The following is a 27,530-nucleotide window of genomic DNA, read 5'->3' on the forward strand; positions in this document are numbered from 1 at the left end:
GTCAAGGAAAAGAAAGATGAGAAAAGGTTTAGTTCTGTGTCTGGGTGGGGTTTTTTAAACCCAAAGTCTTAAACATCAGTGATGTTGGTGTTGATGCTTTCATCATCCAAAAAACTCCAGCAGAAATATTTCCAAATCTATAATAATATGCAACATGGAGAAAATTCTATGTTCGCATTACAAACAATGCTGGCGAAGAGCTGGCCATTTGCTGGGGTGGCTTATTCAGTTTTGCAGATATTTCATTCTCCCCACATCTGGAAGGATTTAATGGTTAGGTGAGAAACAGCATCCAGTTTTTCAGCACTTTGTGCTATTTCTCAAATACAGTGGAAAGCCTCATGTTCAAAATGACAGTCATTTTCCAATCCATTAAATTCCTTTGTTAACGTGGAAATACTTTTCATTCCTTCTGAAGTACAGTAGAGCAGGCATTGTTGCACCAAATTATTTACAGACACACAGCTGAAACCTAAAAGCACAGAGGTCTTTCTAGTCTTTTTTGGGGAACCATAGTGGGCTTCTCCCCAGATCAAACACCCTTCAAACACAGGGAGATTGGAGCATCTCGAATGAATCCCAGTCCATCCCGGCAGGACGGGACCACCCTGCTCTCACCATCACGTTGTTTCTGCATAGTGCAGAATCCTCATCCAGATATGGCTGATATCAGTAGGAGGATGCAAATTGGCCCCAGAGCAGCATAAGTAGCTTTTTGCTTGGTGCTGGGGTCCTCTGAGCAGCCATGGTGCAGTTGGGTTCCTAGAAGTGCCCAGCCATTGTTGCCCCTTGAGTGAAGCATCTCCTTCAGCACCAGAAAACTATCAAATATTCCCTTCATCCAAAGCTGAAAAACTGGCTGAGTTTTCTTTATGCCATACAGCATTCCCATTCCTTTTAGTAAATGATTTTGCATCACGACCCCACCAAAAAATTACCATACAGATCCCATTTAAAGCAAGGGCGGGGGGGGGGGAATTATGTAAAAGGAAATATTTTAGGTAGGAGTTGAACAGCAAATGCTTTTTGGTCTCTGTGGGGAGTAATGATCCACAACAAGGACACAATTCTATATGCATGTAATATTATCACATGCTTCAAAAAGCTTTTAAATCACATAAATGCAGTTATGGACCATTGTACAAAATAAACATTCCACTTGTGTTTAGGCTGTTTTTAGTTCTTTGATCTAAAGTGATGCTTGCAGATTTTATTGCTTTGTAAATTAAAGCGGCTTTGATTTGATTGAACTAAATTAATAAGACTTCTGCCTTGTTGCAGGATAACAGCTACAGTATATTTTGGCTGCACTGCACATAAGAAAACCGCAGTCTGTAACAATTCCGCTGAAGCTTCATGGAGGATTTCAATACCTATTTTAATTAAAACAAAAGCCTATGTAGCACTAATGTGTTCCTTAAAGAGCAAAATCTTAAAGTGTCCTTTTAAATCTATTTTAATATGTCTTAAGGACTAGAAGATAAATGGCAGGAGAACTGGGCTCTGACAAGGTACTTTTTCTCTGCCTTTTGAGTTTTCTTCTTGCACATCCAAGGCATGTCTCCTTTTAAATAATAAATCTCACTTGGAAAAGCAAATAGTTTTCAGGTGTCCTCTCAAGTGCTGAATGATGGCAATACTTTCAACCCAGCCTCAAGGACCACAAAAAACTTCCATGTCCGTGGGCAGAGCCGGCAATGTGCTCATCCCCACAAGCACGGGGGCCGCCCACGACCACCCCAGCAGCGATCCATCATCAGGGCGGTTCTGACCACACCAGCAAGGTCCTCAGCCTGTGTTGGCCAACGTGCAATTACACTTTTCTAGCTCATACCCCATCTATGAGCTATTTTTATCTATGGGACCTCTTGGGGTGGCTGTGTGTCACTAGAAGAAGGGGGAGCCTCAACCCAACTCACAGTGCAGTAACCGTCTTTTAGATACCCTGAAGAGACTCCAGTAGCTCACAGCAAGGCCCGTGACATGGGCGATCAGGGGACAAGGCTATTTATAACCTACTGATGATTTTAAGCAAGCTGCTTGCTGCCTGTGGGCCTCGTTGGCTTTTTTTTTTCCCCTTGTGCAGACTCGGGAAGTTTGAAACGGGCAATGGTTTTTGCTTAATTCCATTTACCAAAAATCCTTAAACAAAAGCAGCTCTTTGAAATCTGTAACAATGAAAAGAAGCAAGTGCCAAAAAAATGGAGCTGCCTCATCCCGACCGCAGGGGCACCATGAGAGGAGTGGGAGAACTGCTTCCAACAGGGAAATTTGGGGGGCACAGGGGCTGTGCCCCTCCACCCACACCTCCCCAGCCATGGTCAGGGCATCCCCACACCTGGGGGGGTCCCTGGCACGACCGTAGCCAGGGGAGCTTGAGCTACAGCTCTCCCCTGCCCATCTCTGGGGCTCCAGAGTGGCAACAGCCAAAGAAAGCATAGGAGCAAGATGTCCCTCAAAACCATTATGTCACATCTCTCCAGTCCCTGGTTCAATGCCACCACATAAAGCAGACTCCCAGTGCTGAAACTACACCAGTGTTTCTGCCCTGGCCAAGCGGGGATCCGGGTGATGCAGGACGGTGACGCTTCTTTGCATTCACTGTTTGTCTTGCAGTTTGTCTCCTTTAAATAGGAAAGGAAAAAACCCAACTTCTAATTGCAGGCACTGCAAACTTTGCCTGGAGTCAAGAGATCAGCAAATGGTTAATGGTTGGACTCGATGGTCTTGAAGGTCTTTTCCAACCTAAATGATTCTATGATTCTAAATACATCAAAGGGGCGGTGTTTGCTCATCAACCTCCATGTGCTCGTGGGCTTCATCTGTTTTTTCCCAGAAGCTCAGATCCATCCAATCTTCCCTCCTTCACCTTGATGGTGGATCTGCCCCATACAACAGTGCTGGGAAGTTTTGGGGTGCTTCCCAGTGCCTTGCTAACCGGGTCAGAGGGACAAAGCTGCTGCTGACCCAACCTTTGCATGGGCAGGTGACCCATGGTCCTGTTGCTGAGACCCAGCTCAGCAGCCCGGCCCCTGACACACTGCCTGTGTCTGTTGCAAGCTCAGTAGTGGGATGAAAAAATCCCCCAGGCTCATCTCCCCCAGCAGCAGCCCCAGCTCCCCATCCTTCCCCTCCTTCTTACCCTTTTCATAAATAATTTTAATATAGTACAGAGTGGCTCAAAACAGGAAACTCTGCTGTTTTAGTTTGGTCTGGAGTCAATTTTCCTAATCCCTGCGGTGGAGTTGCTAAGTTACCCTATCCCAGGGCCTTCGCTGCTGTTTTCATGTGGAAAAAAAAAAAAAAAAAAGAAATCTGTTCTTCACTAAAGTACTGGAGTTTGAAAAAGCCGTGGCTCATTACTGCGCAAAAGGTCTAGCATGCCGAGCATTTACAGCATTGTCATTTAGAAATCGCATTCACCGCAGCTGAAATCCAGCCAGCAAAAAGCAAAATCTTCGCAGGCTTCGCCGAGGTCAGGCGGGTCAGACATGAGATGAAATGAAAGACAAACAGTGGCCGTGGAAAGCTTTCACTGCCATCTCCTCCGGCGTAATGAGCCCTGGCTGCGCGCTTGGACAGAGGCCAAACATTCATTTACCACAAATCTTCTGTAAATGATTACATTACCTTACATTAGTTTCTGTAGTACCCCCAACTGTTCCTTCCAAAGCAAGTTAAGCAGAAGGAAAGCTGCCACTTCCCTGTAATTATTCTCCCCCGACCAACAGGGCACGTTCCTCCCATCCCTCCTGCCCGGAGGTGCGGGATGGAGGGAGGACAGACCTGCCTTCTCACGGTGGCTTGTTGGATGTTGTCACCTCGGATGAAGGAAGAGTGGTACCCACCAGCAGTTGGAGAGGGTGAAGAGCACGGATGAGGCCGGAGGCGCAGACGCTCCCCCAGATCGCAGCCGAGGTGATGCCCAGCATTGCTTCGCACCATGGGTGATGGTTTGCACTTTTGCTCCTGGGTGTCTTCTTTGCTGCTGGAGGTCCGTTGGGATGAAGTTTGGACCTCAGCAAGTGTGACCTTGGCTCACACCAAGGGACACCGTGGCATTTCTGATGCCCTGTGGTCCAAGCAGGGTGTAAAGCTGGTGCTTTGAATCAGATAACCCTCTAGCTTGCAAGCTCCAAGTCTAGTGTCATCCCAAGGTCCAAGATCTGGATGTTTTAGAGAAACCTTGTATCTCCCCAAGAAATTCCTCTTTTATCCCACTCTGCCTCCTACTTCCCTGACCCAGATGAAGGCTAAAGCAAAAATACTAGACATAATCTCTCACCTTTATCCACACTGATATCCCCAGCACACTCCTCTGCTGTACCCATTTCTTCAAGCTGCATTTGACCTCTGGGGGCTACTTTTTAAAGTTCAGCCATATGCACGTGGGTGATGAAAGAACAACTGGCCCGTTATAGCCTGGTGTAAACTTACAGTCTGCTGGTGTGAACTAGTTTTCCTAGACGGGAGTGACAACCACGCAGTGATTTCTCCCCTCTCCAGTGCTCCTCAGATGACAAATTCCTGTGGCTTGCAATACGGGGCCAGTTTATTTATTTTTTCCAGTCCTACATGTGCAGCCCATGTTGCAGAGAGGCAGAGCGATCCCTATCCCAACGGCTTTCCATTTCTCTGAGGCACAGGAAATAGCATAGCTTCGCTGTCCAAGACTTACAGTTAAGCTAGAGGCTGGTGTCAGGGGAGCACACCGCTCAGAAAGCCCTTACAAAGATGCTGTGAGATGAGCAGGAAACAAAAAATAACCCCTGGGAGTTAAGCTCTGCTTAAGTAAAGCCAGGGAGCACCAGCACTTTCTGTCATTCCCAGGTGTGCTCCCCTGCGCATCCCTCTCTGTGTCCTCCCTTCCCTCTTCCAGCCTTTTCCCCAGGCCTTCTGCAAATCTGCCATTTGTTATCGATTTTATTTAAGCCACAGCAGTTTGTTATTATTATTAATTGCAGGCACATTTTTAATAGCACCAGTAGGTTGAAAGAGAGAAATGCTCTCATTTGCACACCCTTTCTTTAGGCTGGCTGTAGCTGATTTAAGTGCATGCATCTACCCAGCACAGAAACAAATGGGAAAGGAAGATATAGGCTGTTACCGGTGTTTTTAAAGTGCTGAAGCAGGAGTATGGGGGTGTGAGAGGCAATATCGGGAGGTGTTTAATTGTCATTCTGTGCGAGCACAGGGTGTTAAAAAGAATTGAGCTTGTGCTGCCTTACCGGAACACAGGGAAGTGGCACTAATCCTGCAACTACTCCCCATTAGATGGGCAGGCTTTTGCAATATTGCCCTAAAGGCAATTGCCCTAATTGCCAAATATTGTCCTAAAGTATTGTAATTTGGCTACAAGTTAGCAACTTGATCTTGAATCTGTCCTTGTGCTGAAATCTACAGGCTTCATCTAATGGAGGAGTGATGGAGAGAGCGTTACCATTCCTCATCGTTACATCTGTTATCTCGCTGCTAAGCTTTTGTCACTGCTACAATGCCGAGGATTTCCCCAGGAAGAGAGAATGCATTTGTTGCTGTGAATTTTGGAGTAAATAACTCCTGACATACGCTTGGCAAGTGCTGGCTTGCATGGAGACAACGTGCACCCGCAAAGCACAAGGGTGCCCTTGGGGCTTCTGCCCTTACGCTGCAGCAGTGAAACCCAAGGGCATTTTCTCCATCGGCCTCACCCCCTTCACCCCCACCTTTGGCCAGGGATGGGGGAAGGTCACTGCTTGCTGTGAAAGACCTCGCGTGGGGTAGGAGCCATTTCCGAGCCCCTGTGGGTGATGCGGAACCACAGCCGTGCATCCTCCCAATGCCATCATCACCATCGCTTCTAGGCATGCGACTCAGCTGTCCCCCAGGCTGGCAGGTTGGGAACCCTCTGGGCCTGCTGTAGATTAAAGCAATCAGATTAACAGTGGGACATAAGATGTGCGTAGGAAAAACCCAATTTTAAGGCATCACAAAGGGGCCCTGGTTTGAACCAAAGCTTCTGCTACCAGGAAGTTTGCCTTTTGTTTGATCTATTTTGCACATCCCTATTAAATAACTAATTATTTAACATCTTTTAAAGCTTTGCTATATATTACAGCAGGCAGGACACAAATGGCTGCTTTTAATAATATAAAAGCCCATTAGCTTCATTTACTGTTAATGTTAAAATAAACATGAGGCAATTTAGATATACTATTCCAATTTCACGGAAACTTTGATGTTTTTCTTCTCCACTCACATAATTAAGGGAAAAAACTACTAATGATATTAAGTTTGTACAGTGTTAATGACAGAAACAAGCTGCAGTAGAAATTGCAGCCATTAATATGGAAAAATAAAATATTTAACACAGGAGATAAATGAAAGCAATTTTAATAAAGTAAAATGAAGAAAATTAATTTTAGAAACTTTCAGCATTCTTAAAATGCTATCGGTTTATGACACGTCTTGTGTATTTTTCTGGTTGGGATTATTTATGGGAGGTATGGAAATCTATCCTTATTATTTTTAGCACCTACCTGTTTTCTTTTTCTCTTGCCCATTGTTTTCTCTGAAGGCCAAATTCTGCCCTGATTTACACCCCCTAGTCTGGCAGCAGCTAAAGGTAGGCTTATCCCTATGTGATGCTTTATCACAAGCTTTTTTGGGAGGCAGGAGCCCTTCAAGCATCTCAAACACCCAAATACCATACTGGGATGCAGGATCGTGCCATCCCATCTGGATGGTGCTTCATGGTTGCTCATCCCAAGTGGCATCGGCAGCTTTCCAGCACGGACATACAGCATTCGAAGGGAGCAACATCTGTGTGGGGCAGGGTTTATGCCCTGGGGAGCGGGGGTGCAGTTAGGAGTTAGGTGATGCTGCGGTTGTGCTGTGTGAGCATCAGTAACTCAGAGAGCAGCTAATGGGGCTCTGCTGCAGGTGGATCTGGACTGAGATCCACTGTATGGTGCAAATTTGAGTCCTCAGAGCAACCCAGAGCTTGAATAGGATAAAAAGAGAGTCTGTACTGAGGTGGGTTAGAGCAGAGATAACCTGGCGGGTCCAGCAGCCAAGCGCCAACCTGTGCTCCTGTCCCCATGGGAGCCCTGGGGCTCCACTGCGATGGAGATGAGACCGGTGAGGAACATCGCACCAGTTCTCAATTAAACGTGCTTCCCCCAGGAAAGAGGCAGGGAGAGCTTATACCCACAGAGAGAGGCTCTTGCCCAGCATCCTGCTCACTTCGGAGCCCCTCGGTAGCTAAAGCAAGCCCATTCCCTAAGAAGCTTCCCACATTTCCAAAGTTTGGAGGAAGGACAACTGGCACCCACTTAATATTTCAGCTTCTCTGGTGCTTCTTCCACACCATCAGCTCCATCATGCTAACATGTGGCAGCCTTTTACAGCAAACCATTTTTGGAAACAATGCAGTGATTTATTTTATTCTGATGCATATATTTACAGGAAATGATTAATTAAATAAATTCTTTTCATTGCCATTAATTGTTTTGCAGACAACCCAAAGAGATAATCATCACATGCTGACAATCACTTGCCATCAATTATCCACACGCCACTGCTGTCAATGAATCACAGCCCCTACCTGGTGGGAGAGTCACTGCTGGTGCCACTGAGGCATTTCGCCAATAATGTATAACGGGGGAGGATATTAGACGCTATTTTCAGACAGGCTGAGAGATTGATATGCAAGCCAAAGGGAAATGCATTAAACTATTTAACTGCCTGGAAATCCAGCATAATGAACATCCAAAGGTATCTTATTACTAGTTCACTGTAGCTTGCCTTTATTTATTTGTTAGCATTTAAATTTTGTTCAAATTAGTTCTTCTGTTGGAAACACCCTTGCTGCTAGGGTAGGACCTGCTCTTGCTCTGCTGAAGGCCACGGCTGAAGTTTGTATTTGCTCAAGTCACTGCAACAGGGAGGGGAGAGGGAGCGGGAGGTAGGGTGGCAGACCCTGGGCACAGGCAGGTCGAGGATCATGGCAGCACTTGCGTGGACCCGGCGTCATGGCATTTGGGTGGGCGTGGGTGCAGCATGTCCCTGCTTCTGAGCGTGGTTGCCCCGTGAAGTCACACTGCCCAAGATGCTGCACTTGGATGCTGGGGCAGCATCCGCAGCGCTGCGGCTCAGGGCTTACAGAGGAGACTCACTAAGCACCGTGATCCTAGTGCCCGGGTAATATTTCTGTTTGCTGCCTGGGGTTGGGGGGAGGAAAGCAAGTGTCCTGTTTCTCCGTCCCATAATATCCCCATCAAGGGCCTCGTGACCCAGTCTAGGGCTTGTCACCCCCTCCATTCCCCTTTCCCAAGTCAACACTGAATTTGTTTTGCTGGTGCCGCCCACCGGCACCTCCGGCATCTTGCCTGTTAGATGTTTTAGAAAGAAAACCAAAAACTTCTTCCCACAGCCAGCCAGGGCTGCAAATCACCCCGGCCGGGCGACGGGACGCTGGGGACGTGCGGTGGCCTCCTGCACTCCCTGAACCTCCCACAGCTGGGAAGAGCAAGGCACCCGGCGAGCAAAGTTTTTGTGAAACCGGACCAATGTGCTCAGCGATGTCTGAGCTTCTTAAACATGCCAGAAGGACATTAAATTGAATGTATTCAGTGCTAAGAATTATGGTATATCTTTAGAACCTAAAGTGTATAATTAAATTATAGCATCTGAGATTGGAATTGCTTTTTCACTTGTAGGGGAAAAAAATAAGACATTTTAATAACATGTCATAAGTTTTACAGTTATTGGATTTTCAAATTGTTTACAAAAGCAATATTGTTAAATTGCATAGTTGGTTTTTTTTCTTAAGTCTTTTGATAAAAAGAATAAACTAACAATAATGTTCCCAGGAGGTAAAACAAAATTGCATTTCACTTTTGTTATTTGTTTAATTATCCATTCAGCCAGTCAGTATATAAAACTCATTTTCAGCAGATTCGTTCTGAAAGTCTCCGGCTCCAGCTGTAACTGCAAAGAGCATTCAACTTTTATTTAACATTAATAAGCCAAGGAAAAGCCTGGCGGTTGAGGTACTGCCAGCACCTTGTCTGCAATTCCAGCAGCCTTAAAAGGGACACGGATAGGAGGGGACATCAGGCTGGTAACTCCCAATTTTTAGGACTGGGGAGGGGGGAACTATGGATCATAGTGTCCCATTTGTTTTAAATAGGGAACCACTGGGGACCCCTTCCTAAAAATCAACAGTCCCCAGCAGCCTAATATCAGCATGGTTCTACAAACCATAACGTCAGTTAAAGCCGGGTAAATCTTGAGCAGTTTGAGAAGGTTTGTGAACTCTTCAGCTATTGTTGTTTATTGGGATTTTTTTCCTGGCTGTTTCTCCCCAGTGTTGGTAGGAGAAGGTAGCCTGGGCTTCAGGAGGCGGATTGCCTGTGCCATAACCTGGGCGAGGTTCACATCTGAAATGTGACTTGGCTCAATATGAAGACAGGAGCTGTTCCCATGGTTGGTTCTGTTGGTTTTGTCTTGGTTTTGAGGAGATTTAATCAATGGATTTAATTGATAGATTTCTGCCTCCATCAAAATTCTGGTATTTCTATGCAGCCACCCCTAGTTAAGTGTGTATTTTTAGCAAAGGTAGTTTCAATAGCCTTTAAAACCATGATTTGCTTGACTAGGAGAACTTTTGCATAGCTGGAAACCTACTGAAGCACTCAGTAATCACTCTCTGTGTAGATGCTACAGGATTAGTACGCACGGCATGATACTTCTGTAGATGGTTTCTCTCTTCTTTCAGCATCTTATTCCACAGGCTGATTTCTGCCGTGCTTGAAACAGCGATGCTGATATGCAGGATCATATCATACCAGAGAGTTGTTTTCAGGCAGCAGCAGGAGCCTACCCGTTCGTGGTAGCTTTGCAGGACACCCTGTTGAAATGAGCTTGCTCTTTTGGACTTACTGCCACATCACCCCCCAAGAGCAGGACCTGAGCTGGGAGCTGGGGGGGCAAAAAGCAGAAACAGGTTATAGAGAGGCATAAAACTGAGCCACCTTCTTTCACTGCCTGCAGCCAGTGGGATGAAATGAAAGAAGAACATATTTCATCCTTCTGGATGACCAGCCTGCTCCTCCTGACAAAGCGTATCAGCTGTTAAATGCTTACCCAACAGTGGGAGGGAGGTTATTAAGAAAAGTGAATTCCTTCGATAAGTTCTCAAGTCATAAAGATGTTTGACTCCTCATTTGCACATTTCTCTTGGAATCAATCAAAGCAGAAAAGCTTGAGGATAAAAATCAATAAGGGAAAACAAGTCTGTGCAAGGCATGGGAAGACATATAGTTACAGATGTGTAAGGTGCAGGGCAATCATTTAGTGTGCTAATAGATGGGAAGATGATAACTCAGAATTGATCAGATGCTGCCTAAGCTGATGCAATTCAGCGGCTCCAGAAGTCTTGGTGTGGAAGATGTCGCAAAGGGATGCTTGGATTAGCTGCACAGTTCCCAACCCTCTCAGCTGCAGGTATTGGCAGGTATATTTATAGCACAGGGGAAAAGCAAAATGAGACTTGCTCTGGGTTAAATACCTAATAAAGCAGGACTTCACTAATAAGTGCTCTCACTACTCCAGCAGATATTCATTGCCCACTCCATCTTACATGGTATGGATTCAGAGGCTGTCACTGCACCCGCACGTGACCCACAGCCTGCTCCTCCTCTGAAAACTGCGTTACCAGCTTATAGCAAGCTTTGCCTCCCACCAAAGCATCACAGGACATTGGGGGATTAATTATTCCTCCTGACACCCTTGTGGGCTGGAATTGGCTCTGTCCAAAAGTCCCAGTGGGGAAACTGAGGCACGGCATCTCAGTCTCATTCAGAGGGTGGAGAAGACCTGGCTGCTCTTAAGACTTATCATGGGAGGAGATCGGAAATGTGCACCATAGCTGTTCCCTGTAGGTTGCACATTTTTTTGCGGGGTGGTGCCAGGCACAAGGCACTGCTGCTGTAGGAGGAGACAAGAGTCGTCCTGGCCAAGGCTGCCCTTGAGGGCACAGATCTGACATTCCCAATAAGTATTTCTGGATGAAACTTAGCTTGAACACAGGAGGGAAGTCTATGGACCCATTTTTTTGGAAGGCATGCAATAGGATAAACCAGATACATACCACCTGCGTGTACCCTCTGGGGGGAATTTCATGGCAGGGCTGTGGGCCAAACTGTGCTCTGATTCCCCTCTGGGTAACTCTGTTGTTGGATGGCACCATCCATGCAGTTCCTTGAAACAAATTATGCTTTGGGGATAATTTCTCAAAGATCTGCCCTTAACCGGAATGGGAAGAAGGTTTTAGCACCCAGAAGCCCATGGAAAACCCACCTCCACTGCTTGGCTCCAGCAGTGACCCCACAACCAGAGCATTGGTACCAGCCAGCTTCCACTGCTGGAAATTTTGAAGGCCAGGTCAAGAAAACATATCCAGGAGAGTTTAGATGGAGCTGAGCCCTGGGGCAAGGAGGTGGCAGGTGACCAGGCACGGTCCTCCTGTGCCTGTGCCCCTTCCTCGGCTGCAGGGTGCTGCCCAGAAAGGGGTTTTGAAGGTGCCCAGGTACCTTGAGCTTTTTCTCTGCCCTGCAGCCAAGAAAAGGAAAGGAAAAACAAATTTCTTGGTAACAGCTGTGTTTCCTTGACAAACAAATGTTCCCTTAAAACATCCAGGATGACGAGTTGACAGTAATGAAGTAACATCTGTCCAATCAGTGCACTTTTTGGCAGCTCCGGAGCCTCCGAGTGAATGTTCCCTAATGTTCACCAGATACTTGCAGCACCTGCTCTTCACCCCCAGCCTCGTACCGTTGCCTCCAAATGCAGAACAGATGTGAGGGCTGAGATAAAAAGCTTCCCCAAACAATCTATCAGTTTAATAGCATTGATCAAACAAAACAATCTCAGAACATCACTTGTTTTGCTCAGGGCACCTTCCGCCTTGCTGGGGCATGAACCCTGCCATTAACCCTTGCAGGGATGTGAGGAGGGAGGACTGGGGCTCTCAGGGACGTAGCAGGGCGCTTGAATGCTGCCTATTATGGGCTATTGCTAGTGCTGGGACTGCAGCACTTAGGGACATGTAAGAGTTGCTGCTGGGAGTAATAGTGGGACAGAAAGACCATCCATGTAGGCATCAGCTCCAAGGTGGCTCTGAGCCTGCCTGTGGCTGAGAAAATGCAAAGCAAGGACACATCAAGAGAGGTATTTTCCATGGAGGCAGGGGAATGTTGTCAGCATTGCACATGGCGCTGGGGAAAGCTGGCATATCCAGTGCAATTCTGGTTGCTCATGCCCAAGACCAATGAAACCAGCATGGAAGGGCAGATTGGACACTTGGGCAGCTGCAAGCTGTGGAGTTCACCTCCTGAGAGGCACCTTGTCCTGTCTGGCCCACTGCGGGTAAGAGTAGTAGTGCAAGGCTGGGCTCCGCAGGTCTGGAGGCGGGGGCTACTTACAGTGTACGACTGCTACCGCCTCGCCATCTGCATCACCCCCAGCTTCCCAGTGCCGCACGAGGTGCTGTAAGGGCAGAGCAAAGCGATTGCCCTGGCTCCCTGTGTTAGGCTTCTTGGCTCACACCTGCTCCACTTAACTCTGCAACAACGGTGTTTTGCACCCAGATTGAATCAGTGAGCATACACTGAGAGTGTACGAGCCGTGAAGCTGCAGCCTGGGGTCTATCCTCCCCACGGCATCAGCACTGACCCCATGTCTCCTGCTGTCCAGTCCCATTTTTCAGCACACAAGGCAGTGGAGGCTATTCTCCGTGAGGACAGCCAGCCTTCCCGGGCAAGTGGCACTTCAGGACTGTTTATTTTCTATTTAATTAGCTCAGTCCCAGTCTGCAGCTCAGGGGTCAGTGGGTCCCAGCCCTGAAAGGTGCTGCCATTGCTCGTTTGTTGCTATTCATTTCTCAACAGCCTTTTTCATCCCCTTGGCTCAGCACACTAAACCCCCCTGAGTGGGCTCCCTCCAGGCTGTCCTCTCTAATGGGGGCATGTTTATAGGCCAGCAGAGTGACAAAAAGAGCAGCTAGTCTCCTTGCTTCTTCCTCTGGTCTTGTCTTGAAAGGAAAGAGCAAACCTCTGCACTCCTTCTGAATGGGGGACATGTGAAAGAGCCTTGAGCGTGCTGCTGAGAGAGTCCCAGGGACACCCTGGTGGGACACCCCATACCTGGAGTGGAGCTGCTCCCGCATGCCCAAACCCCATGGCATGGCACAGCACCACCAACGTGGAGCATCAGGGAGAAGGACTGAGCAGGGCATGGCCAGCGCTGGTATAAAAACACGTCCCACGCTGATTGCAGCCCAGGTTAAGTAAATGGAAGCCTTATTAGTCATAAAAGATGTGATATGGAAACACTTAAGGCGACCACTCAGATAGAAAAAGCCAATTTAGAAACCTATTAGGTGCAAAAAGCACAGCATATGTGGTGCAATAAGGGAGAGCAATGCAATCGCCAAAGCATATGGACACCTTCCCGTGTCTAAACATATCTATTAGCTTGGCGTATCAGTTCCTGCGAGCACTGTCACTCAGGATTATTAATGTGCTGTCTGAGCACTTGCAGGGAACAGCCACCGGCTCTTCTCTGGGTCACAGCCACAGCTTGCATCTGTAATCAGCCTGTCCCCAAAATCCAGAGGGGTGGCTGAAGTCAGAGAGCTCTTGGGTGCTGCTTGCTGCTGGCTGGGACAGGGTGATTTTTTCCTGCCACGTGTGCAGAGAGTGACCCAGCCACAAGTATGTACTACATCGCATCTGCTTGCTTCGGGAGCCGTGCCCTAGGCAGCTGCAGGTGGGGAAGGCTGAGTTGCTCTGCATGGTTTTCCGGAGATTTGCCTGCAAAATAGTAACGGCAGCTGTAGGCAGTAGGTCATTGTACCCACCAACCGGTCACACTGTGTTATTAGGCCTCTTTTATTTGCTGGGCTGTGAGAAGTAGAGATTGACATAGATACCTGGAGATACCCGCTCTGTTTGGCAATTAGATGTGATCCTTTCCTGCGGTCCCGGTGCCGGGAGGCAGCAGGACGGTGCTGTCTTTGGGGGGGCCATGTGTTCCAAAGTCTTTCCAATATCATAATCTCCTGCCCGCGGTCAGACTTGGCGCACAGCAGAAGGCAAAACCACCCAAGAACATGAAAATAGCCGAGACTACAGCCGCAGCACGTCACGCCACAACATCATTTTGTGCAGTTAATGGCCCCGGCTGCCTAGAAGGGCACTAATCTGGAAAGAAACTGCCGCTGCCCACTGCAGCAGACGCTGGGAAGTGCTGTAAGCAAGAATTCATCCACACTAGGGCCAGAAGCCCCACACCTCTGCCCTGCCCGAGGGCTGCATCCGCAGCGGCATCTCAGCCTCTCTCGCTTGCGTGGCAAGTGGGGCTGTGTGTGCTGCCCGAGAGGGACCCAGCTGCAGGGGCCCCGCCATGGGTCAGCATTGCCCCTTGCCCACCCCTCCCCAGGCCACCAAGCAATGCTCCTGATCGTCCTGCCCCACAGCTCTGTGCGGGATCAGTGAGCGGCATCAGCTGTGGGTTCTGGAGATGCACCCAACTTGACGCCCAGCCGGGAGGGACGGGAGCCCCCGTTGAAGGGGGGAGCAGGAGCAGGCTGTCTTTCGTCTTACGAGCGCTCATGCCCACGCAGCTGCATGGCAAAAACAGCAAAACACAAGCACTGAAGCATGCGCAGACCTGTCAGAGACCCCACATCATGGTCTTGGGGTCAGGGACATGCCCAGAAAGGCTGGGCACCATGTGCTGCTGGGCACCATGTGCTGCTGGGCGCGGTGCAAGCGCGCAGCGAGCACCGTGTGCTGCCTGCAGACAGCCACAAGAGAGAGCCCGTACACCGAGAACGGTCCTGCAAGGGCAGAAACCATCCCGGGTGCTGCAGGCTCTGAAGCACTGCCAGCTGCATTTATTGTGCTGGTTTTGTTGTGCTTTGGGGGCTCAGGAATTTTTTGGCTGTTACCATAAGGGCGATCTGAGTATATGGAGCGATGCGGTGACTTGAAAGCATTTGGGTGTGAGCTTGTGTTGTCCTTTCACAAAGTTCGTATTGCTCCTGACTTCCCATTCTCTGGTGCAGAGGTTGGTTTTGGAGCAGAAGTTGTCCTGTTATGTTGGCTCCTGTCTAACTATCATCCTCCTGCTCACAGTTCCTTGTAATAAACATAACAAGTTATTTAAACCTGGGCCACCCATAGAGGTGAAATACATGAATTAGTAAGAGGCCAGAGCATTAATGAATACAACTGTCCTTTAAAAGTTGTTGGAACCACACTGATATATTCCAGCTAAGGGTCTGGCTCAGAGCACATGTGTGGAGATACTACTGTATCTTTTGAGCTGGAAGGAAATTTAATATCAAAGTAAAATATCCTGCCAAAACCTTCTCAGCTTTTGGGATAGAGATTGCCCTCCCGGGCTGACTGTAGAGCATGGCGGGGGGCCGTGCCTCTCCCATGCCTGCAATGACTAGATCTATTCTGGGGACAGAAAGCTGAATTTGTTGTCCCATTAACACAAAGCAAAGATGAATTAGCAAAGGTGGAAGGTGAAAGGTCTGTCTGCAGGCTCGCCTGGAGTCAAACAGAAGGGTCTCAGCTCATTTTGCATGAAGTGCAGCAAACTAAAGCCTCAGCCTTGGGGCTTACGGCCATTGAGTTTATGTATATTGATTTCACACCTTCACTCATTTGCTTCAGCTTTCCATAGTGCTTTCATGCGGACAAATTTAAAGCCCAGCAGAGAAGGAACATCCTTAGCTGGAAAAATCAACTGTGGCAAATTTGCGATAAAAGTCAATCTTCCATGCACCTTTGTTTTACTATGTGTTGTAAGAGATTAGACATTTATTTTATCCAGCTGGATTTTCACCCTGAGCACACTGAGCTTTCCTTGGTATGGATCAAATGGGAGGGAGGTTGGTTGCTGTGCTTTGCTCTCCTGAGAGCCCAGCCCAGCTGGCAGCAACCTGAGAGCACTCCAGTTACCTGAAAATACAGACCCTTATAACAAGATGCTGGGAAGGGGTGGTATTTCTTTTTAGGTAAATTCCAAGTAGCTCTTCTTTTTTATTTTTAGGAAAATCTAGTTAGCCATGTAGGCACATTTTGCTGAAGTGGGTGATATCGGCACAATGTTGCAGCAATGAGGGGGTCACCTCCCCCTGCTGTTTCTGGTGCTGTTCCTGGAGCTGTGGCCCCTTTCCTTTCTGGTTCGGTTTGATCTGAGCGTCTCTGCAGCTCCCCGCTGCAAACACTGGCTTACAGCTAGTTCACTCTCTCTTCCTGCCTTATGCTGCAACTTGAAACAAGTCGTTGCTCTTAACACAGGACAAAATAGAGTCTGTATTGTTTCCTGCATCCTCTGCAGTTGCCATCCTCTTTCTCCACTCCAAAGCAGCTAAGTCCAGCTTATAAATTTGGCAAATGCAACTTCAGGGCACTTCTAACCTCAAAACCGAGATGGTTTTATTGGCAGCAGTGCGATCCTGGGCATGTTTTGCAAGAAGCATCTTTCAGCGCTGAAAGCTGAGGGTCCAAAGGTGGGTGCTGCTGGCGTGAACTGGGTCCTGTCCTTGGGGAAGAGCCTTACCTGTCCTTGCAGAGGGACCCTCTGCTTCTCTCTCCTTCTGCAGGAGAGCTATGGGCCACTCTTGGATTTGCTAAGCATTTATCCCACCAAATGAGCACAGCTCCGGCTTGCAAGGCATGAAGCTCAAGCTGGTTAAGGCAACTCCATCCAGCGCTGCTTTGTTTGGATTAAGAAGCGCCGCTCCCAGCTGCAGCGTGTTTGATCTTTCCCCAGGACTGAGGAGATAAGAGCAAGATCATCATGGAGTTAGGAAATCCTCCCTGCTCGCCGGAGCTGGGGGTGAGGCGAGGACTGTGTGCAGGGCTGTGACCCCCTGAAGGACTGGATGGCTTTCTTACAGTCCCATAAATCAGGACTACAGGCCGCTCTGTCACTGGTGCAAAGCAGGGGAGGGTCAACAGAGCAGGTTTTAATCCTGGATCTCCTCCGAGAACCGTGAATGTGCACTGGAAAGGCAGAGCTCAGTCCTTGTCTGGGGCTGTGTGTGCCAGCGTGGGAGCTGGGCTGCTCTCCTGTGCGCTTTCATTTATAATTGGCAATTAAGAACAGAGAAGGTCAAGGAAAAATGCCTACAAAGTCATCATGCCTTCATCCAGAAGAAATACAGCTAGATAGAAAGGGAGAAGAAAGAGGAGGAAGAGCTGACTAAGTAGGGGGAAGGAGGTTAGTTAATCTGGAGCAAGGAATGACCAGGTTGGCCCCACTGCGAGCCCCATAGGGGATGCACTGGAGCATCCTCCTCATTCACAAGCATCAGCATTGGGGACAGCTATAGGAAAACAGTGACCAAAACTCCTTCTCCAGACATTACATGGGCTTTGTTATATGTCTCCCACAAAAATGTGCTTTAATCCTGGAGTAACAGGGGAGAAAGTCTGTGGTTTCATCCCTAGCATCTAAGCAAGGGATAAAAAAAATCCCTATCTCTGCATACCCATAAATGGCTAATTTTATTAGGCAGGGCTGTGGGAACAGGGTGACCTGGTTAGGGGTGATTCATGCATGCTGAGGCAGTAGGCATTCCTTGTTAAAGGTGTCTTTCCTTCAATCTGCTTTGTCGCTGTGTGAATAACAGGGAACCTCGGCTCTCTGTTATTAATATGCCATCAGACCATATGTTCTCAGCTTCAGCCCATACGTATTTTTGAAAAGAACCACCTGTGAGTAATTCTGCCTCCTCAGAGTAGTGAGTAAAATGTGCTTCAGTGTGCGTGTGCCGTGCAGGGAAGGGGGGCTTCAGGCTTTTACGGAATTTGTAGGAATGTCACTGTCTTTTGGTTCTCCCTGTTGCGGCTCAGGGGTTACTCTGGTCCCCGTGCCATCAGCCATGCTACCTCTACCACCTCACTTCTGCAGGAAACCAGCCCCAAACAAGAGGCTGTTGTTGGTTTTCAGGCAATTGATGGGTCTGTTCATCTCAGGTTATTTTAACAGCTGTCATGAGTGGTTCAGTTAGGAGCTGGTATTTCAGCCAGTAATGAGGCACTGCCGGTGAGTCACCTCCGCTGCCAAGGACAAAACACAGACTTGCTCAGGGATGCCAAGGATGAAAGGCTGACCTACTCGGGGATGCTGATGGTGCTCAGTTACCCCAAATAGGCAGAGGTGTGTGCCTGACCCTGGCCATAGGTTCCCTTTTATTTTCCTCTACTTCATTTTAAAAGCAGCCCGGATGGCCCAAGACCCTTTCCAGAGCCCTCGGAGGGTCTCATCCGCTGCAGCCCTGGGATGCACTGCTGAAGGATGTCCCAAAGACAGCTGTGACTTTCCCATTTTCTGAGGGCATCAGGACAGAGGGTTAAATCTCAGCCCCTCCAAGCTGGTGGGGATAGCTGGGAAGCAGGCGAAAGGCAGAGCTGTTCAGAGGGGTGGCTGTCACTCAGAAAGAAACATCACCTTTTTGGTTTCAGGGAGGCTAACACATTTAGCAGCAGTGATCATGGACCAGTGAAAGTCTGGAAGTAGCTATTGTTTGCAGATGCAGGAGAAAATGTTTGCTAAACACGTTATGAATCAGTGTTTTAATGGATTGAAACCACATGCTTGTGTGGCTGATGTGTATATTTTTTCACGGTAAAATGTTAATGAAAAACTTTTGGGCAAGCCAGTTCCAGTAAGCCATATAGCCCATGTCTGTGCAATGCTGGGAATGCATGAGAAAGAGGGGCAGATTTACTGCTCCATCGCAGTCAAAAAAAAAAAAGTGCTGTATAGGAACGGGTGAATACAACAGAAGAGTTTTTTCGCATCCCCTCCGTGCCCTGCCCATGCTATCCTCACTCGCCCGGCACACATGTGGTGAAGGGCAGCTCCACCACCTGGGATAATTCATGTCGCTTCCAGGGTATTGCGGAGGGAAGTCTGCATGTGGAAAGCCAGTACCTTGGATCACTCCCCTCCATCTCAGCAGGCTGGCTGGAACTCACAGCGACTTTTTTCCCTTGCAGATGGAAAACAGTCCTCAGTGGAGCCCCAGTATTTGACTGACAAAATAACAATATTCCTTTCAAGCTTGTCAGGCAGCCAGGTAAACAGAGGCTTTGCTGGCATCACCAGGGATGCTCTGACACCAACTCCTGGCCCCGACTAAGGGCTTCGAAGCACAGCACAAAGTTTTCCAACACGAGCCTTTAGCAAGCAGGGCTGCACATGAAGATCTACACCTTGCCGAGACTGGAGGGGGTGAGCAGGACGACAGTGCCTTGCTGAAACTGCGCTGCAGCCAGTGCCCAGGTATTTTTACATCACAGTGTGCCTAGGAGGCAGCTAAAAGGACCTGAACTTTGCACCCCAGCTTTTACCAGTGCTGGAAATTTGGGTCTAGGAAAAAAAAACATGCTCTTGGGCAAGTTGTTAGATTTCAACACTCACTGCAGCTGGTCAATGGAGTCATTCAGAAACGCCTGCTGCAAAGCCCCATGCCTAGGGAGAGAGGGAACCCAGATCTGCTCCTCTGCTCCAGGCAAGCAGTCCTGATTTGATGGCAGAACGTGCGTTCCCAAGGAGGTCACCCTCGGCGTATGGATGAATGGGACCATCACCACCAGGCAGCGAGCTCCCAGGCACCCACCAAATGCCATTTTGGGTAGGAATAAGGCCAATTGCTGCTTCCTTGTGTCATCCAGGGCACTGACTCAGCAAAGTCCTTCAGCGTATGTTTAATGTCAAGCCCATTCAAGATTCAATTAAACACATTTACTTATTTTAGTGACTAGATGTGGCTCAGATACCAGATACATTTGCTGTATGTGCTTATTTCCTTTCCGGACTGCTTTCCCTTCTGTATCATCTGGGCACCAAGTGCTTGCTCATCCCCATTCTGCTCCGACTGTTGAGTTTCACTCTTGCTTTTAAGAAAAATTAGGAAGTTGTAAACTCTGCAAATGGAGTGCGCATGTATGGTGCAAGAGGTTTGTTTGTTTAAAAGAAAGAAACAAAAAGCAAAAGAGCCCAGTGCAACTCAGAAAACAGAAGATGCATTTCAGGCCCACCGGTGATACGTATTGTGTGCTAGGGTCTGGCAGGAGAATGGGTTTATCAGCTCCTTCACATTTCTTTTATCTCCCTGCATTGCAGTGGCATGTGCTCACAAGGGAACTCACTGCACTGGCTAGTAGCACCTTTTTCCACTCCTGGTGTTATACTTCTGGTCTCAAACAAAGCTTCAAACTCACTGAGGTCTTGTCCTCACTAGCAGTGGCTTTCAGTACCAGCAAACTGTCCTGTGATGGAAAGAGTTTGTACTGGTGAAAGAAATGTTTCCTTATATGAGAATACCATAAGGTAAGGCAGCAGAAGTCTTTCTTGGCCTGGTGGCAAGTGTACAGTGTGGGGCATTGGCTGGTCCATAAACATGGTGAAAATCCATACTCCTAAGCAGGGAAGCTGTGCAAGGGAAAGTTTCCAGAGCAGACCTGGCCTTTGTTTATGAATCATCCATTTAATGTAATGCAGAAGGATTAACCCACTACAGATTTTTGAAAGGAAGCTTTAGGAAGATCACTCTTGTAGATTGCGGAGGGGGTTTAGAGCAATGACTCAATTTAATCTTTCTGGAAGTTATTGTTTAAGCCTGTTAAATTCCATAGGATTTCTCATGGGATTGAGGATGAGCGAGAGGTAGACAGACAGCTGATGACCAATACTGACTATTCCAGCTGCTGTTTTGTGTTCAAGGACTCTCTTTGGTAGGGGTAATCTTAAATGTCATGCCTCGAACAAGAAACAGAGATATTTCAAGGTCCCCTTTCCTGGTGATCTCATGTCTACACCAGGGAAACCTTAATTATAAATCATAGTAACACCAACAGGGATGTATCATACCCATCCCTGCAGCCCCTCCTTGCAGCAGGAGCTCCGCTCCCAGCTCATCCTCCCTATCTGCTCCCTCCTCAGACAGTGTTTACAGCAGCCTCCCCAGTGGCGGTCGGAGCAAAGGGAGGAGCGGGGTTTTGGCTTTAGGGATTAGGACCAAAAATAAAACTCTCTGCTGAAAGCCACGCGGCACTGGGAATCTTGAGAAATGCTCCCGCCCAAACACACAGACGGGCTTCCTTGGGTGGAAAATTAGAGATGGGTATTGGAGCAGGCGTGGGCGGCAGGTTGCTTACATAGAATTTGCAGAAACCGATGGTGCCTTGACATAGACATGTCCAGCGCTAAAATAACCAGTGACTTACACTGGTGTAAGCAAGAGCAGATCCTGATGGGCTGTCCAAGCCCAGGTAGTTCAAGAGGAAGCTCTGAAGTCACCAGGGATAACCATGTGGGTGAGGAAGCTGGGCCAGCGCTGCTCAGTTTAAGATTCCCACCAGCATTTGATTTTCAAACTAAGTTAGCTCAGATGTCTTCAAAGCAAAAGCTTTGATTCTGCTCTTTCTTGAACTGGTCTAAGAAAAGGAGTCCCCTGAAATTAATGATTAGCTGGTGCAAATCATGCCTCCTTGGTGGTCCTACCTGGTGCGCTCACCATTTCCAAGATAAGCCCCAAGCCACAGCCCCCACCTCAGCAAAGGGCCAATTTTGTGAAAAGGTTTAAAATGCCAGATAGCTGCCAAGCACTGACCAGGTTGGCTAGTCACAGCTTTGTCCTGGCACCATCACGACAAAGCATGTGACACAACAGCCCTTCAGCAGTACCACTTCTTATCACCCCAGAGCACGTGTGTTTAACAGGGCTGGTCTAAGTCAGAGGAGGTTCAGCTGATGGTAACTGGGGTTTGGTAAGAGCAAGACAGCAAGCAGTTCTGGGAAGTTATCTGTTTATTCTCTCTCACAGTGTGACTTAAAACATCCTGTCTTGATAGTTTTGCATAAAATGAATCTGATTTCATTCCATACTGCTGAATACATTGGATTAATTCTTTAACCTTAATTATTAATCCTAGTTCACTGACCTGTTCCTATACAAAATGCAGCTGGAGTTTTAGAGGACTGAGTGGGAGATCAAGGAGGAAACTAGAGGTGTGTTTGTGTAGATTAAGATTGAAACATAAGAAGGACATGGACCTGTTGGACCAAGTCCAGAGGAGGGCCACGAAGATGAGCAGAGGGCTGGAGTACCTCCCCTATGAGTACAGGCTGAGAGACTCGGCGTTGTTCAGCCTGGAGAAGAGAAGGCTCTGGGGAGACCTTATTGCAGCCTTTCAGTACTTAAAGGGGGCCTACAGGAAAGCTGGAGAGGGACTTTTTACAAGGGCATGTAGTGATAGGACAAGGGGTAACAGCTTTAAACAGAAAGAGGGTAGATTTAGATGAGATGTGAGAAATAAGTTCTTTACGATGAGGGTGATGAGGCAGTGGAACAGGTTGCCCAGAGAAGTTGTGGATGCCCCATCTCTGGCAGTGTTCAAGGCCAGGTGGGATGGGGCTTTGAGCAACCTGGTCTAGTGGAAGATGTCCCTGTCCATGGCAGGGGGGTTGGAACTAGATGATCTTTAAGGTCCCTCCCAACCCAAACCATTCTATGATTCTATGAAACCGTGGAAGAAAGGCTGTGCACGAGCAGCACAGCCATTCCCCTGATCAGGGCAGCTCCGGCACAGTTTCTGGTTTTTCCACCCCTGATTCGGTAACACAACTGTGACACAGGTGGGTGTACCATGCGCTGAACTACTGTGTCTCTGGGCAGGTACTGACCCCACAGCCACCGCCATTGTGTTGGCCGATCTGCTTTTTAATATTTTGAGGTCTTTCCTAGAGACACTCTTCTGGCAGCTAGGAAGCCCCATGCTGCCTGCTGGACAAAACATCTCACATAGCCTCAGGTAGGCATGTGCAGTGTGTAGCCTAACTAGGGCCAAACTCTTTTCTTCAAAGCTAATTTTCACATTATTGATATTGACACGTATTGGTTTGGCTTTGGCTTCTGGCCTTTGTTGCCTATGCTTGAAAATGTCTGGTGCTACAAGACCATTTTGTGTCACCAGTTGTAATAGGTAACGCCAGGCTCTGGAGTGTCTTTCTGTTCAGATGTGTCCTCAAGACTTTGCCCCTCCATCTGCCTCTTCTGATGCACCAAAACATACCTACGGCTTTTGAAAGCCCATAGAATCAATCTCCAAATTCATATTTGCAGAAAAACATTAATGTTTGCATGTGGTGTCAGAACAAGATAAGTGTCTATGCAATTAAGAAACAGCTGTTGCTGGCGGTCTGCCCCTACCAGTCTCAACAAGGAGCAAGACAGGTAGCCTGGTTTCATCAGACCCTGGAATCCCTTTCAAACCACCCCAGCATATTCACATCAAGAAAATAAAATAAGCATTTTTATTAGCCTGTAGGAATGGCACATTGGTTTGGGTCCAAAACACAAGATTAAGTTGTTCTAAGACATAATGCACTGTGGCGAGAACAGCATGTTTCCACAAACAACACCTGGCAGAAGGAATTAAAAACAATGCTGAAATCGCGCCAATCTAAAGATTTTCTGAAGTTGATAGCGATGCGAAACGAGGACAGGTGTGGCCATATTTTCAAAATCGCCCAGAGCCAGTGTTTCAGGAACTTGGCAGCAACTGGCAGGGCCAGATTTTCTAAGGAGGTCAGCATCCAAGATGTGGAGCTTGCTTGAAAACCTGTCCCATCATATCTAGCAGAGAAATACATACCTTGAGGGTGTCACAAATGTTTCCCCACTGCACCAAACGCAAGGAGACCTAAAACCCTTCTCCAGACCCCTGGACACAGCCTGGCAGTGCTAACTGCCTCTCCTACTGCCAGAGTTATCTGGCAACTTGTGGCTTGAAAGCAACTACTGCCATTTCTCAAATAAAATCTGTGCAATTCCCTTCCTTTTGCTTTCTCTCCTTACCTCTTCTCTTTCCTTTCACTCTTAATTTTTCTGTAGTTGGCTTGCATTTCCAAAGCATTATGATTTGCAGTTGTGATTCATTAATTGTATTATAGTGGTGAGCGTTCCCAGCATGATGCTGGGACCTGTACAGACACCTCTGTCTGTCCAGGGCTCAGGCAGGGTGGAAGCAAGACAGCTCCTCTGAGCCAGAGCAGGATGCTCACCCTGCCTGCCAGGGCTGATGCTCTATATGAAGAGGTGCCTCCAAACCATCTCTGTCCAGCTTTGGGAGAGGTGGGGTTGGATCTCAGCTCTTGGCATGCTTCATACTGGGCTGAACCAAACCCAGACAGGGACACCCATAAATTCTGGGAAAGTCTGGTTCTGAACTCTGTGGCTTGGACTCCTCTTTAATTACAGGTCACTGGTAAAGCTGGTTGGAAAATGTTATATATATTCTCTGCAAAAATGGTTGTTCAGTTAAAAATTTTTCACAGATTTCGTTCCTTGATTATTGTATCTTTTCACTGAGGCTTCAGATATATTTAGTTGTCCATTTTTTCACTTATCTTCCATTTTTCCAACAGAGGAGCCCATTAAGTGACAGAAAATCAAAACCCTCGTGTGCATTTTTGTCCAAAAACTTGGAAAATTCCAACCAAAACAAAGAAATACTTTAGCCAAGAGCCATTTTTGTCAATGAAGTGCTCTGTGAAAAACAAAATTGAAACCAGCCCTGGTCACAAAGCTAAACTGGCTGACACCACATCCACAAAGTGCTGTTGGAAGAAGTTACCCCAGCACTCGCCCACCCACTGCTCCCTAGCCCTATAGCCAAGGCTGTTGTCCTCTGCTGAGAAACCCCATTGCAGCTTGGAGGTAGTGCAGGCTCTGCCAACCTCCTGCCAGCTTGTGCCCCTGGGTGGTATCTCCACTTCTTCCTTGTTTTTAGGGCTGGAGAAAGTCGTAGCTGCTGCAAATGCAGTGCCTGTGCACAGCATGCAAGTGGTGCCATGCTCGGGAGGATGATCCAAGCAGGCAGATGTTCCTGGGAAGTGAAGGGTGTGGAAAGAGAATTTCTGCAGCACGTCAGTGGAAAAAAAGAAAAAATGAAGGCCAAGTGTCTTAAGCAATGGCGCTTCCTGCAGAGCCAAACAACAGTGAGGACAACCACCTTTGGGAATTGATGATGTAGAAGTGCTCTCCTACCGGAGGAGGAAGCAAGAAAGTGGGAGGAAGCAAGTCAGCAAGAAAGGCCAACGCTTCTGAGCAGCTTGACCCACATCCCATTGAAGTCTGCATTTTATTATTAGAATCATTATTATTTGTATTGTGGTAGCATCAAGTGGTCCTGACTGGAAGAGAGCCTCATTGTACTAGGCACTAAACAAACACGGAATAAGAGACACTCCCTTCCCCACAGGATTTGCTGGCAGAGAAGACACACAGAGGGCTGCAGAGGACAGGAAATTATAATTTACTGGCATTGATTGTAAGTGTAACAGCACTTCTGTGCTAATGAGACTGTCTCCCACCACCCTTATTCCCATCTAGGGCCTGATCCAAAACCTGGTGGAGTCAGTGGAAATGTGGACTTGAGCACAGCACAAACCAACGCATTTATTAAGCTCCCTTCCTGCATGTCTGTCCACACAGCTCCTAAATATGCAAGAATTCTGGTTTCCAACCACCACTGGCTGAATAAAGATGCAGCCTGGAGACAGAGGAGAGATGGGGAGATACACTCACACTCCTCCCAGAGCTCATAAATCTAATTTTAGGTTTATCAGCCTTGATTAAGTCCTTTTAAAGACTGACCCAGGAGGGAAAAGCTAACTATGCAGCTGTGCAGAGGCCACGCACAAGGATCACAAGTCTCTCTGATTCCCCCAGCCTTCAGCTTTATAAGCTGGAGATTACTACAGCAGCCTCAGAAGGGAAACTTGAGATAGATCCAAGGTTGACAGGTCTCCCTGGTTTAAGGTCACTTATTTCCACATTCAACATTTTGTGTCTAAGTAAGTGGCTGGGAGTCACTGCGTGCATCTCCAGGAAGGGAAAGTGGAGCATATTCTCCAGGGACCCGAACCCCGAAAGACAGCCTTTGTGCTGCCAGGTATGTGACAAATAATAGTTCCAATTTAGGCAATTTTTCATCCTTCTATTTTATTCAGCTGACTAGTACCAGGAGTCCAAGTCTGGCAGATGACGAGCACTTTGAAATCCACACGAAATTATGGGAGCTGCAGAAGAAACTTAGCATCACAGAGTTGCAGTGGGAGGCATCTAAGGGAGGCATCACTCTGCTTCAAAGGCAAGGTCCAAAACCTTTTAGTGCATAATAGTAGGAGATTCCTTGCATACCCATAAGCAGTCTGCTCATGGACTGACATATAAGCCTGTATATTCCCAATGCTCTTGCTGAGCCTGACAAAAAGTCTCTGCACAACCCAGCTGAAAAAAAAGCTAGTGCTCCAACACTGCTCCCTCTGCAACGTGTGGGAGTTTTGCCATTTGCCGTGGGCATGACCAAGGCTGTTGTTGATGGAGGTGAAACAGAGCAACTCAAATCTCAAGCAGAGAAAATCGAATGTGCTGCTAGTGAACTCCAACCTGTGTCGCTGCATTGCTGATCAAGAAGCCGTGGGTCTTTTCTCTCACTCATATGTCTGGCATACATCTGGTGGGCAGCGTTGTGCTACTTGGGGCTGGCTGGCATGGTAGAGCAAGGGCTCCAGCCTTACCCTGTGGCCAAAGGCAATCTTAGGGTTATGCTGAGTGCAGATTCACATTCGCACTGTCCTTGCAGGGCTGCTATTTGTCTCCAGCTTATGAACCTTGTGCCAGACACAACCAACACACCACCTGCTCTGCTCAGCGTACAGGACCAGGGCATGGAAGAAAAATCCTACCACCACACTGCAAAGCCTGAGCCACGGCTATAGGGTTTGTGATGGAAGAGATCAGTGAACAGTATTTCACTGGGAGAGCTGCATCATCTGGCAAATGGTCCCCTAAGACTTTAGGGATGTTCTAGCAAGGGCTGAGATGGGGCAGCTCCCCGCAACCTTCCCTGGAGCACCACAAGGCTCTGCCTGCCGGTGTCCCAGGAAAGGTGACATGAGTGCAAGCAAACACAGCAGCTTCTGCCCAGATTTGTGGCAGCTCTGAGAACAGGAAACTCTCTAGACAATTGTTCAGAGAGGTGTGGGCAGGGAACTATTTGTGGGCAGAGACCGAAAAGCAAGAAATCTTTTCCAGCCCAAAGTGACCCCTAACCCTTTTCATTGCCCACAAGGTATCTGCCTTCTTGACTACCTACCTGACTTGAACGATGCCTCGTTTTCACAGGAAGACTTATTTTGGTACTCAAGTGTTAAAATCAAGCGCTCGAATGGTGACGAAGTCAAGTACTCAAAAGGTGGGAAGTGCCACTAAGAAAGAAGGATGCTCACTGAGTCTATTTGAACGTATATGTGTCCTTGTGTTATGATGTTATCTTCTACTATATGACTATGCACAATTTTCCTCTTAGGGCTTCTGTCCCTTTCCCTGTACCAACTTGCCTAGTGAACCATTATTCAACCTCTTCTTCTTCCTTGTTGTGCAATGG

The sequence above is a fragment of the Haliaeetus leucocephalus genome, unplaced genomic scaffold (genome assembly GCF_000737465.1).
Source record: "Haliaeetus leucocephalus isolate CR32 unplaced genomic scaffold, Haliaeetus_leucocephalus-4.0 Scaffold339, whole genome shotgun sequence".
Taxonomy (NCBI): domain Eukaryota; kingdom Metazoa; phylum Chordata; class Aves; order Accipitriformes; family Accipitridae; genus Haliaeetus; species Haliaeetus leucocephalus.